The sequence below is a fragment of the Echinops telfairi genome, unplaced genomic scaffold (assembly GCF_000313985.2).
Source record: "Echinops telfairi isolate 266 unplaced genomic scaffold, ASM31398v2 ScPeMD7_4;HRSCAF=17, whole genome shotgun sequence".
Classification (NCBI taxonomy): Eukaryota; Metazoa; Chordata; class Mammalia; order Afrosoricida; family Tenrecidae; genus Echinops; species Echinops telfairi.
Window position 1 is genome coordinate 37193894 of NW_022103900.1, and position 15088 is coordinate 37208981.

The window sequence follows — 15088 nt, forward strand, 5'->3', positions numbered from 1 at the left end:
CTTGCAGAAGGGTCTCGGGGAGGAGACGAGCCAATCAGGGTGCGATGTAGCAACGATGAAAAATAGAACAAAAAAATTAAAAAGTAAGCCCGCTAAGACTGTGAGGGGATAGAGAGAAGAGAGGGAAACACAAGTATCAATGTAGCTGAGCCCCGATCCCTGCCTGTGGAACTGCAAGGGTTTAGTCCCTGCCCCAAAGTGGCAGCAAGCTGTGGCTACGTTGAGATAAAGCCCCTGAACTGGCTCCAAATGGTCCTTGCTCTGGCCGAGACAGTGGTAGAGCTAAGATCAAGCCCTAGCCGGTCTCTGCTGTGGTACACCAAATCCCCCAACCCCTCATAACCTGTGGGTCCGTGCTTACTTATCTTTATGATGCTCCTCCTGCGATCCAGCACTGTTGAATTTCCGTCTAAGTAACTATCCTTGGCTGATTTATGCGGAATCCCTTTGGTATGTGTTACTCAATTGCCATCTTCCCAGATGTGTCTGCCTTCTTTTTGATTAAAGCTTTCTCTGTTTCACTTTTTTTTATTGCTATTGGATTTTTATTTGTTTTTGTTTTGTATGCTTTTCTATATATGAAATCCAGGATCAGTAAATCTATACAGTAACTGGTCTAATGTTTGTTTGTTTGGGGGTGGCATGCTAGGGTAGGTTGGGGGAATATGGAGGGCTAATAATAAGTACAAGAAGAAGAAAATATTTTAAAATTGATTATGTGTCATGAGCTCAGAATCCAGGAATAGGAGTGGAAATAGTGATAGCAGAAGAGTAGGGGGAAATGGGGAGAGGAAGGGATAAATGGGGAACTGATTGCAATGATCGGCGCATAAGCACACACCCCCCTACAGGGAGAAGAACAATAGAAAACATGGGGGAAGGGAGACCGGTTGGTGTGAGAGATGAAAAAATAACAATGTACAATCTATCAGGGCTTATAAGGGTTTGGGGGGTAGGGAGAGGGGGAAAAAGGAACTGAGACCAAGGCTCAATAGAAAGTAAATGTCTAGAAAAGAGTGAAGGCCACATATGTACAAACGTGCCTGATTCAACTGATGTATGGATTATGATAGGAGTTGTTTGAGCCTCCAATAAAATGATAAAAAAATTGATTATGGTTAAGATTATAAAATTATCATGATATTATTAAGCTATTGAATTATGTCATATATGGATTATGTCAGTAAAACTGTTTTTAAAAAAGAGGAGTACAAATTTAGTTATAGATATTCAAAATTAACAGGAAGTTAAATCAACTTTTGATAGAAAAGTGTCTTAAATGTAGAAATAAATTAATAAGTCATAGGATAATTAATTAATAATAATATTAATAAGCATTAATAACCCAGCTCATCAAAACAAAACAGAAAAATTATAAAAATAATGAGAAAATTCCAAAACAAATGAACTCATCACAGAAGATTATGTGCAACAAAGAGATGAGCAACACCATGCCCAAAATATGCATCTTAATGACAGCAAAAAATTCATACCTATTAATAATTCTACCAAATGCCAAGGGATTAAATATACCAGTCAAGAGACAGAGAGTATCAGAATGGATAAGGAAACAGGATTCATCAATATGCTCTCTCAAAGAGATACATCTGAGATGCAAAACATAAAAATAGACTAAAAGTTAAAGGATGGGGATATATATATATTCAAGTTAATGACAAATAAGAATAGGTATCGCAGTTTTAATTACCTATATATAGGCAGTAAAGCAAATAAAAAATTATAGAGAGACCAAAAGTCATTAATAAATGATTAAAGGATAAGTTGAAAAAGAGGACCTAGGCTTTAACATTCTTGTGTTAAGCTGGTTTAACTAGGAAACAAATCCAGTACACATATATGTATAAGAAAAATCTTTATATCAATAAGTAATTATATTTCAAGAAATCATCTCAGCTCAGTCCAACTCAAGTTTGTAAGTCTGACACTGGTCCATAAGTCCCTCTTCAGACTCCTGCAATCACATGCAATGATGCAGACAGTAAGGAGATCAAAGGTCAGTGGGTGCAGAATTGTGTGGATTGAAGGTCAGTGGAAATATGTCAGGGCTTTGGCAGTTCTCGTGGTCCATGGTGGAGTTCCAATAGGCTGGAAGGCAAAGGGGGAGAGACAGAGTGTTAGCCCCGTGGCCCCGTTTACTAATGCTACATTCTCAAGGAAGCACCATCAGGCTGTGATCTGATTGACAGGTTGGATTTTACCCTTGTAATTTCATACATCTTCAAGTTGATATAAAATCATCTAACTACCACAACTCCAATGAAATAGCCTCAGAATACATTAACAAACTCTTACAAAATTGAAGAGAGATAGAGGCAGCTCTCCAATCATTGTAGGAAACTTTAATACACCACTTTTAATGACGGATAGAACAACTAGGAAAATACTCAACAAAGACACAGGAACTAAACAACACAATCAGAAATTCCACATCGGGTCATTATGCGTTAGAATCAACTTAGTGGCAGTAGGTTTGGTTTTTAATTGAAGACATATAAAATGAAGCAAACAAAAAAAAAATCCCAAACCTTGAATGAAAACTTGCATTGCATAGTACTTCTATTCTTTGCTTATAGTTCTAAGTTAGTGGATTATTTTAGGGGTCAGCAAACTTTTCCTATAAGTGCCAGATCATAAATAATTTAGACTTTTCCCAGCCTTCTGGTTTCTGTGACAACAGCTCAACTCTTTAAATGTAGTGTGAAAGCAGTCATAGGTGATAACACAGCACGATAAACATAGCTGTGTTTAAAATAATCACTCATGGACCTGGAATTAAAATTTCATGGAACACAAAGTATAATTTAAGTTATTCTAGTAGGTAAAAAATGCAAAACCCATTCAGAGCCCGAAGGCTGCACAAAAGCAGGCCAAGATTTTCAAGTCTCTAGTCAAATTCTTTTTGTTTTTTTAAGTAGTCTCTGAAATTATACAAAGCTTGAGAGCCCATTCTGTGTATGTGCCCTTAGTTTTCAGTCATATATTGTCAGACTTACAATAGAATCCCTAAGAGAGAAATCTCATGTGAATTGAACCAAATCACATTACCCTTACATGTACTGGTGTAACTGACTCCTTTTGAAATCTTCCTATTTTAAAAATTTTGTGCAGAAAAATTGTAAGTCATAGTTGCATATGCTTTTGCCCTTTAAAATAGTTTCCATCATGCATATATATATTCAATTATATATTTACAATTATATATAATTTACAATTAGCAAATTCACCGGCTACTCTAAGACCTTCAGTGCTCTGCCATGGAAAATTTTAGACTGTGTTTAAGCTAGTGCTTCTAGTACCTCAAATAAAGCTGTCCAGAGAAAGCACTTTGTAAATAGTGACAGATATATATATATCTTATGTCTTCACATAGAGAGTGGAAATGAGGACAGGGCTAACCAGGAAAAAAATGGAGTGTCTAAATGCCTAAATTCCCTAACTTTGAAAATATTTTTACTAAATTGTTCAGCTTTAAATAATTGGTGTGTGTGTGTCAAGTTTTCCTTTGCAAAAGACAGGTGGCACACACACACACATTAATATCAGAAATAACAAAAGTAATGTATTTGATCTGTCATGTTAAGTCCCAGGCTGGTTCTAATCTTGAGTACTTTGTCTAATGCCAATGATAAGGTGTGGGATGCCTGTCACTATTTTAGGCAAATACAGAGAGCAGGTTGATTAGAGAAATTCTAAGTCTATTTCTGCAAGTGCTTGACAGAAGGAAGCAGCTGCATTAAAGCATCCCCAAACTTCTTCTAAAATCCAGTGAAAGGAAAGCTGTACCCCCTCAAATTCACTTCAAGTTGAGGGAAAATATAACAGGTTTGTTACAATGGAGAGAGGGTATCAGAAGTGGACCCATGAGGTGTGGTTCACAGAATCAGAACCGGGAGGCATCCTGTCTCCCCCTCGAGGTCTTAGGCTCCATTCCTGATATAAAAGGCCTTGCTTGCCCAGATGGTTTTGTTTAACCAAACTTGATGAATTCGAATATTCTTAAATTTGAAAGGAAGTTTTACTGTGGGGGTAGGAGTTGGGGGCGAGGATTGGCTTTTATATTTGGGTTTTCTGCAAACCAAGCCTTAAACAGATCATATCTCAAGCCAGTCACATTTTCAGCACTGATTAAATCTATTTCCCCCAGTATCACATCTACTTGGGAGAAAACATTTGGCCAAGACACGTGATGCAGTGACACACAGGAAAGTTTATTGAAAGTCTAAGTAGAGAGGTTGCACAAAGTATAGCAAGATTTCTGTACATTGGACAGTGATTCAAAGCAGGCAGGCAGCTTGGGTGAGAGATCTGAGTGCCCCAGCTGCCTGGGGACTCTCTTTGATAAGCCTTTGTCCTGTCTTGACTTCCTCCGGTGATCTGAGTCAGGGTCCTGGAGGTTGCTTTGCTGGTCAATTTCTTATTCTCACTACCTGGCTCCCTTCCCCCAACTCCGAGCTCCTAACTAACTACCTAACAGATTCAATAAACTTAATTATGAATTTTTATTATCTCAGTTATTTAGGTTGATTAATAGATATAATGTAGACATGGAAACACAAATTTAAAATGCCATCAGATTCTTCTTCCTGTTTTTCTTCATGCTCCTGTATCTTGTTTGATTGTTCATCAAATGAATAATAGAACAACCTCTAAAGTGTCCCAGACTTGTGTTTCCTATCAGCTCTATTTTTCGTTTGATTTGTTTTTATGTCCCCCACTAGCCAGCACACTGCTTGCTGCTTCTATGCTTTCACTTCACCTTATTAAAAATGCCAATCAACAGCGAATTATAGATGTTTACATGGTGTTTTCCTAGGCAGATTTGGATACAAAAGAGATAAAAGGACCTAAATGCCTAAGTCACAAAATTAAACAATCATGCAGAATCAGCTCCTACTCTTCTCGAATAATTTGTTTCCTGGAAAACACACCTTTGGAAATGTAATATTTTAGTAGAAGTTTCCAAAGTAGTGTCGACCACAGATCTCATATTCTTATGTCAAACTGACTCACTTAAAGATCAGGTAAGCACTGTGCACAGAACTGCTCGCCATTAATTTTCTTTTATGAACTTAGTAATAATAGCATGCAAGCTGTGGGCATTTGAGGAGACAGAATCAGGTCATCAGTAGTCCTAAGAAGAGTGTTCTTCCAAAAAACTTGTGTTTTTTGTTTGTTTTGTTTGAGATGAACTTTCTTGTCACTAAAGACTCCAAGTCCATTTCAATTTTACTCTCCTCTTTTTTTTTTTAAAGCCACTCAGACCAGTGCTTAGGTTTGAGGGTTAATGAATTTGGAGGGATTTGGGAGGGGCAGGGTTTGTTTTTTTTAAAGAAACACACTATATTTACAATGAAATCAATGACAATATCCTGCTAAACCCTCTATCTATGTGGTTCTTTTTTCTAAGCTAAATTGTTGCTAGTCATACTTTAATTCAAAATGAGCAGAATAAATGCACATACACATACAATTTAGTCAATTTATTTAATTTCTAAGCATGTGCCCCTGAGAAATGGCATGGAGACAGGATTCTAAAATGAATAACTGTTTGGTTTGCATCTCTGCTACTTCCACTAAATACTTTTGTGCTCTGGGCAAAGTTACTTAAACGTCAGTGGTCTCTATGTTTTTATCTGTCAAATGCAGCTCATAATATCTACATTAGATTTGTGTCATGAGTTCTAAAGAAAACTGTCAAAATGCCCACTCCAGGTGGACATTTGATAACCATCGTTTTCACAAAACTAATCTAACAATGGCTTACACATTGCAGACATTTGATTTTGTAGGGTATCTGAAGTTCAGTGCCTGGGCATCACCCATAAGGACTTAGCAAGTGCCAAACCCATCTGGTTTGTTAGGATTCAGAGAGAAGCCATGCCCATACACACTCACATAGCAGCAGCAAAGTGTTAAGTCACAATTTTATTAAAACATAATAACTTAAAAAGAAATGATGCAGGTCTCCGCTCCCGAGTTGAGAAGGGACATCGTCTAGGGGAATGTTTCTAGTTTTTAAATGGCACTTTCAAATTTGCAGAGCCCACCACTCTGCAAATAGTCAAGCAACTTTCTAATTAGTTGTTCCCTTCATCTCTGGGTCTCATACACCAATTCCGTTTTATCTGGTCTGCTGCTCTGGGCCAGCATCTCTGAGAATTGTCTTTGAGTACAGCCCCATGTCTAGATTTTCACTAGAGTCTAGTTTCAAAGTTAAGGTGTTTGCCAAGCCAGTTCTCACATGGTCTATTGTTCACCACTTGTTTCACAGGGTCCTTTGTTCATTCCCTTAGTGGCAGGGCAGAAGTCCCTGTTCTGTCCCTGTCAGGGTAAAATTAACTCAGTGTTGTAATTAAGGACCCAGAAAATGTCTCTCTTTACCTATTGTACACGCCAAGGTTCCTATGTGCTAAAGTAGGCTGTTACAGTTGCATACACTATGCTTTCATGAACTATTCCCTATGCTGTGTAGAAAACATTAGGGACAAAATACTTTTTTTGTTGCATTGTTCTCTTCTTCTCAGACATTCTTATTTCTCTTGAGTATTAATATGTGGTCAAATTCTGTGGCTAGAATATGACCACATGGCCAGCATCTTCTGATCACACTGAAGGAGAATGGAAATTGCTATGCTAGGTTACATCAATCATGATTCATTTACCAGCCTATTTTGTAAATTGTAGAAGGTGGAAATGGTTATTAGTCAGAAAAACAATATTGGACACATTGATGCATTCTAAAACCATGTAGCATTTAGTAACTGCCCTACTTCTACAAGTACATATTACATGAAGTTTATCTATATATTATTCTCATCTAAAATTTACAAGGAATATGAGTTGAGCTGCATCCTTAAGGTCAGTGGTTGGAAACCACCAGTCTCTCCATGGGAGAAAGTCAAGGCTTTCTACTCTCATAAAACAATATAGTCTTAGAAACTCACAGGGGCAATTCTACCCTGACCTATAGGGTTGCTATGAGTCAGTATCTACCCTATAGCAATGAGTTTGCTTTTTGGTTTATACAAACTTAAGAACATTTCTCAAATTGAAATAACCTAAAAAAAGAATCCAATCTATGAATTGTAAGATTGAAGACTCTGTAAAATGTTGAACAATGCAGGAAGCATCAAAAAGATTGAAAGGCTGTATGGATTGTGATAAGACTTGCACGAGCCCCCAATACAATGATTTGAAAAAAAGAAGATTGAAAGAATACACAAAATTACTGTAGCAAATGAAGTTGATCAGTGCTCAATCCTTATAAGAGGTAACATATTGAAGAACCTATGAAATGATAGAAGACATCAAAGCTGCGCTGAAGGCATTGGCCGAAAGCAAAGCTTCATGAATCAACCAAATACCAATTGAAATATCTTTACAAATGGATGCAATGTCAACTTGCTTAGTTATGTATGCCAAGAAACTTGAGAGAGCTACCTGGACAACCAACTGGAAGGTAATCATATTTATTTATGCCCACTGCACAGAGTGGCCAACAGAAAGTGAAAATTGTTGAGCAAAATCATTAATACCACATGAAAGTAAAAGCATCCTGAATATTATTCAAAAATAGTTGCAGTATACATTGCTAGAGAACTGCCAGAAATTTATGCTAAATTCAGAAGAGCAAGTGGGATGAATGAAACCATTACAGAAGTCAGATGGATTTTGACTAAAAGCAGAAAATACTAGAAAGATGGTTTCCAGCATTTTACTGACTGTGCAAAGTCATCCAAGTGTGTGGATCATAACACATTTCTCTCTCACTGCAAAGATGAAGAGTTCCAGAATGTTTAATTATGCTCATGAGGAATCTGTCCCTAGACCAAGAGACAGTTGTTTGAACAGAACAAGGAGGATATTACATGGTTTAAAATTAGGGAAGTTGTGTATCAAGGTTATATTCCTTCACCATATTTGTTCAATCTGCATTCAATCAAATAATCCGTGAAACTGGATTACATGAAGAGAATTCAGCATCAGTATTGGAGGAAGTTTCATTGACAACCTATGATCGGCAAATGACACAGTCTTGCTTGTTGAACATGAAGAGGATTTGAAGCACTTAGTGTGGAAGATCATAGAATATAGCTTTACATTTGAACTCAATGTAAAGAAATCAAAAGTCCTTGAAATTTTACAAATAGAGAATATCCTGGTAAACAAATTTAAATTGTGAAAGATTTCATTTCTCTAGGATCTACAATCAACACTGACTAGAAACAGCAGTCAGAAATCAAATGATATATAACACTAGCAAATCTCTTGCAAAAGGCCACTTTAGAGTGTTAAAGAGAAATGATGTCGCTATGAGGACTAAGGAAGGCCAGACCCAAGTCATTGCCTTATCAACTGTATGAGAAATCTAGACAATGAGTAAGAAGACCGAAGAACTGATGATGTGCTAGGCTGCTTCTCTAGAGTAGGGACATACATACTTTAAAAATAAAGAATTAAATATCAAGAAAATGGATCACACAATTGTAGAAGTGGACAAATCCAGTGTGGCCAAGTCTGTAGATCATATGGCAAGCTGCAGAATTTTCCTAGCTTGAGTAGTTGCTGGTGCTGATGACCCAGGAAGCAGGAAACTGAAGCAGGCAGCAAGTGAGGCTTGTAGCCACTGAATCCAATGATTCCCAGGTGGGCCGGTAATACGGCAGACTTCCATAGTTGGCAGGCAAAACATAGATGCAGGAACCAGACCAGCAAGAAGAGAGATGTCTTTCCACAGAGTATGCTTAAATAAGCGCAGGCCACGTTCCCCATGAAACTTCTTTTCACTCTCAACTGAGCAGGGACCTGAAAGGGGAGGCTGCATTTCTCGCTAATCCTCTTACAGTTGTGTTGCTGCTCACAGATTCCATCATGGAGTTGTTTACATCTTGTTAAATCACAACATGTGGGAAGTCTTAGTTGCCAAACGATAAGAATCCTGCCCAGCCAAGTTGACAAAAAGCCTTACTATCACAGACGCCTTTTAAAATATGGTGTTGGCAAAGAATATTGACTATACCACAAACTGCCTATAGAGTGAATGGATCCATCTTAGAAAAAGTACAGGCTGAATGATTCTTAAAAGTAAGGATGGCAAGGCTTCATCTCATATACTTTGGAAATGTTATCAGAAAGGACCAGTCCTTAGAGCACATCATGCTTAGTAAAGTGTACAGCAGAAAGCAAGGGAAAAGTAGTTACAACAGGGGGCTTAATCATGGCAATAATTTTGTGGATGGCTGAGGCCCGGGCAGTATTTCCTTCTATTGTACACGGGGCTACAAGGAATTGGAAGTGAATCAATACACCTAACCTGTGTGAGCTTTAAAGACGGAACTTGAAAAGAGTAAGCTGACATGCATTTTACTAAAAAAAAATTTACTTAGGTTTAAACACATTAATTTTGCCTAATCAAATGATGTTGTTGTTGTTTGAGGCCACTGAGTCCGTTTCAGCACATAGCAACCTTAAGCAACAGAAGGAAACATTGCCCGGGCCCTTGCTATCCTCATAATTATTCCAATGCTTCAAGTTATTGTTGCAGCCACGGTGCTAACCCCTCCCCTTGAAGGCCTTCCTCTTTTTCTCTGCCTCTTTATTGTACCAAATGTGATGTTTTTCTCCAGGGACTAGTCTCTCCTGACAACATGTCCAACCTCTGTAAGATGTAGTCTTTCTACCCTGGCCTGTAAGGTGTACTCTGGCCATATTTTTTCCAAGACAGGCCTGCTTGTCTTTTTAGCAGTCCATGGGATATTCTATATATTTCTCCAGCATCACAATTCAAATGCATCTATTATTCTTTGGTCTTTCTTAATCAATGTCCAACTTAGAAATACATATGAGGTGATTGAAAATATCATGGCATGGGCCAGATGCATCTGAGTCCTCCAAGTAACATCTTTGTTTTTCAATTCTCTGAAGAGTTCTTGTGCAGCAGATTTACCTAATACAACTCTTTTTATCTCTTGACTGCTGCTTCAAGAGCCTTGATTGTGGATCCAAGCAAGACAATATCGTTGATAATGTCAATCTTTTCTCCATTTATCATGATGTTATCTATTGGTCCAGTTGTGAGGATTTTGGTTTTCTTTACATTGCGTTGTAATTCAGATTTAAGGCTGCAATCCTTAATCTTCATCAGCAAGTGCTTCAAGCCTTCCTCGCTTTCAGCATGGCAGATTGTTAATAAATTTTTCTATAATCCTGATGTCACAGTATTCCCTTGTTCCATTTACACAAATGCCTCTTGATCCAGGTACAACTTCCACATAAGCACAATGAGGTGCTCTGGAATCTCATTCTTCTCAAAGTTACCCAGAGTTTGTTATGATCCACAAAGTCGAATGTCTTGGGATGATCAATGAAATGCAACTAACATCTTTCTAGTATTCTCTACTTTCAGCCAAGACCCACCTGACATCAGCATTGATATTGCTTGTTCGATGTCCTCTTCTGAATCTGGTCTGACCTTCTGGCAGTTCCCTGTCAATGTATTGCTACAATGGTTGTTAGATGATCATCAACAAAATTTTACTTGTATTTGATATCAGTGATATTGTTCTATAATTTGAGCATTCTGTTGAAATGGGCACAAATATGGATCTCTTCCAGTCATTTGGCCAAGTGGCTATCTTCTAAATTTCTTTTTTTTAAATTTAATTTATTTTTTAGTCATTTTTGGGGAGCTCTTACAAATCTTTTAACAATCCATCATTCAATTGCATTAAGCCACTTGTAGATATTTTGCCATCAACATTTCCAAGAAATTTTCTTTCTACTCGAGGCCTTAGCATCAGCTCTTCTTTTTTCCCTTTTCTTCCCCATCCCTGTGAATCCTTGATCAATTATATACTATTGTTATTTCGTGTCTTTCACCATCCATTGTCTCCCTTCACTCACATTTGTTATTAGTCCCCCTGGGGTGGGAGGGCAGGTGATATATCCAACCTTGTGATGGGTTCCCATTTTCTCCACCCTTTCCACCACCATCCCTCAACCCTTATGATATTGAATCTTCCACTACTATTCCTGATTGTTTTTGTTTGTTTTTTTAATTTATTTTATTTTTATTTTTTTAAACATTTTATTAGGGGCTCATACAACTGTTATCCCAATCCATACACACATCAATTGTGTAAAGCGCATTTGAACATCGTTTCTCAAAACATTTTCTCTCCACTTAAACCCCCGACATTAGGTCCTCATTTTTCCCCTCCCTCCCTGCTCCCCCTCCCTCATGAGCCCTTGATAGTTTATAAATGCATATTTTGTCATATCTTGCCCTGTCCGACGTCTCCCTTCACCCACTTTTTGGTTGTCTGTCCCCCAGGGAGGAGGTCACACACAGTTCCATGTAATCGGTTCCCTCTTTCCTACCCATTCTCCCTTTTTATCTGTCCTGAATTCCACGTGTTGAGAGCTCTTATGAGTATCAATGTGTGTAGTCTAGTCTAACCAGATTTGTAAGGTGGAATTGGGCCATGGTAGTTGGGGGGAGGAGGCATTCAGGAACTAGAGGAATGATGTGTGGCTCATCGGTGCTATGCTGCACCCTGGTTTAATCATCCCTTCCTTGTAACCCTTCTGTGGGGGGATGCCCAATGGTCTACAGATGGGCTTTGGGTTTCCACTCCAAGCCCCCTAATTCACATTGATATAATTGTTTGTTTTGGATGTTTTGATATCTGATACCTGCTCCTGTTGACACCTCATGAACACACAGGCTGGTGTGCTTTTTCCATGTGGGCTTATTTGTTTCCTTGTTAGACAGCTGCTTAGTTAACTTCAAGCCTTTAAGACCCCAAACACTATATCTTTTCACAGACGGGCACCATTCACTTTGTTCACCACATTTGCTTATGTACCCATTTTTGTTGTCAGTGATTGTGTTAGGGAGGTGAGTATCAAAGAGTGCCATGTTATTAGAACAAAGTGTTCTTGAGTTTAGGGAGGCCTTGAGTAGAGGCCCAAAGTCCATATGCTATCTAAATACTTAACATAAATATATGTGCATTGGCTTCTACTGTAAATATATTTACACATATGCATGTTTATAGCTATACCTCTCTCTATATATATTTTGCCTCTTATCGTTTCCCTGAAAACAAGACAGTGTCTTATATTAATTTTTGCTCCCAATGATGCACTAGGTCTTATTTCCAGGGGATATCTTATTTTTCCATGAAGAAGAATACAATGCACATTTATTGTTGAACAACAAAAAAGGAAATTTATTACCTATATACAGTATGGCAGTAGTTGTCATCACAAACCAGCTTAACCAGACAAACTGTGAATCCTACAGTATCAAGAATTTCTTGTTACTACCATTATTTCCATGTACAACAATGTACGGTACATTTACTCATAATCTATGGTACACTTACTCACACTTCCTGTCTGCTCCAGCTGTGCTGCGGCCAACAGTGAGCTGCGCCGCTATGGCCAGAGTCCAGAGTTACAGTAGCTTTGGGGGGCCTTATTATTGGGGAGGCCTTATGTTTGGGGAGGTCTTAATTTCAGGGGATGCCTTATATTTCAGCAAGAGGCAAAACTGTAAGTAGGTTTTATTTTCGGGGTATGTCTTACTTTCAGGGAAACACTATACATCTTCCCTCTATTTCCTTTCACCTTCCTCCTATCCCACTATCATGCTCACCCTCCACTCGGCTTTCAATAATTCCTCTTGGATACATAGCACTTGATCACACACCACCAAGCATTATACACTCTCCTTGCCATCAATTTTAGATCTCTTGTTGTTCCCTTATTTTGTTGGTTGAGTTTGTTGGCTCCCTGAGCCCCTTCCTCTTGCTTCCTCTCCCTCCACACCCTCCTGCAGGACCACTGGTCCTGTTTTTTGTCCTGCCTATCTAATATAGATAGACATAGGGTGAAAAAATAACAAAAAAACAATAGTTCCAGGTCTGTCTGCTGACTCTCACAAGCGTTTTCCAATCGGGTCTGATGAGCTCCCAAACCCTGTCCCCCAAGTCAGAAATCTATTTTCAGGATTCCTTGGGGACTTGGTTACTTTGCTTCCCGTGTTGCCCTGTTGCACTGACTTCACATTTCACCCTGCTGTTCGTGGGGCAGACTGGGCACACTTTCCACACAGTGTCTCCAGTGTTGTCCCCTATACACTATGGGTCAGTGAGGGAACATCATGTCTCATGGTGGGGCTGCTTATGGTCCTCTCTGTGCACTGACTACTCTAAGCAGGGATGTCATCCCTGGGACTTGGTGGGCCATGATGAGGTTCTCTCTCTCTCCCTTAGTTTACACCCGCATCGTCTGGACAGACCTCTGGACGTCTGGACAACCACTCTCCGGGGCTGTGTCTCCAGTGCTATCCTCTGTATTACATTCTTCTGGGGAGGGGGTCAACATAGCTCAGCTTGGGCCTGGCCCTGTTGTCCTCTCTTAGCATAGATAAGTGAGTGTTTCCATGGCTTCATCACCTTTTTGAAACAAATCAATTGGTATTTAATCAATTCCTAGAGCCTTGCTTTTGGCTAAATCGTAATGATGGCTAATTAAATTATTGTGATGATTTTACACACTAAATTACACATGATTTTGCTAACAGAAATCTTTCTATATGTTTGCATTTATTTTTACTTCAGGAATGAATTAACAAAAAAGACACATGCACTGGTTATTGGCTGAATAAATTTTTTTCATTGAGTGAAGACAGCACTTACATTTGCTTAACAATATGTTTTACGGGTCTAATTCTATTTGGCATACAAAACTACTAAACTGGAAGTTATCACAATTTATAATTTACAAGCAAGGAAATAAAATCTCAAGGAGATCAAATTAAATTCTTATTATCTCATATTTAGTGAGCTACAATGTCAAGACTAAAACTTAATGATTCTGATTTTAAGCTTAGAACTTTTTAAAATTAAATCATTTCAAAAGTTTCTCCATATCCAATATGATATATAAGTAATTTTTTAGCAATTGTATCCAAGACTGCTTCATACTCCACCAAGTCACTGCCATAGACTAGATTCCAATTCCTAGTGATCCTATAGAACAGAGTAGAACTGTCCCTATGGGTTTCCAAGATAGTAACCCTTCATAGTAGTAGAAAGCCTCACTGTTCTCTTGCAGAACAGCTGGTGGTTTCAAATTGCTGACCTTGTTGTTAGCAACCCAACATGTGACAGACTATCTATGCCACCTGTGCTTCTTATGTTGCCAGGAACTTCTTAGAAATTGTATGCAAGATTTCTTCATAGAGAACTAGAAATAGGTGAGTGACTAAGCTCCATTTTGGCATGTGCTTATGAAAATGACTGTTGTATTTATGCAAATCAGATACTTTGGGGGACTGTTCCCCCCATCAAGTAAAATATTAGAGAAATATGTGGTTAGGAGAATGAACTGTCAAAATATTACTGAAAACTTAATTCCCGTTGATTTTCCATAAAGTTGGCATCTTGATTTCCAAGATCAGTAAGGTTAAATGTCCTCAAAGCGTCTTTCCATTCTGGTGTGAAGGTTAAATTAGGAGAGGTGGGAGAAGAATCTACAAAAGATTTGTCAGTTTTGTTTTATCTCTAACACTATTCTTTCATCAAATCTCCTAAGAATGCTGGATACTCCAAATTGAACAATCACTGAAAATTAGTCTTGGAAAAGTACTCAGTGGAGTCCGTAGAAAAGATAGCATTGCAAGGCAATCAACAAAGACCTGAAAAGAGAGCTGCTAGTTGAAAAAGGCCTTCAAAGCGGAATGACGATTGGCCCATTGGGAAGGAGAAGACCATGGAAAAGGACAGAGCAGGATGTGTGAGGAAGCTCTATGTCACCCTATGCTGTTTGAAGGGGGATTTTTCTGACAAGCGCTTCAGGATTTCACCTTGCTTGGATCTGCAATCAATGCTCATGGAAGCAGCAATCAAGAGACGAAAAGACACATTGCTTTGGACAAATCTGCACAAGATCTCTTTTTCAATCCCAACGGTTTTATTGGCACATACTTTATATACTCTGTTTCCCCCCAAATAAGATAGTGTCTTATATTAATTTTTGCTCCCAAAGATGCGCTAGG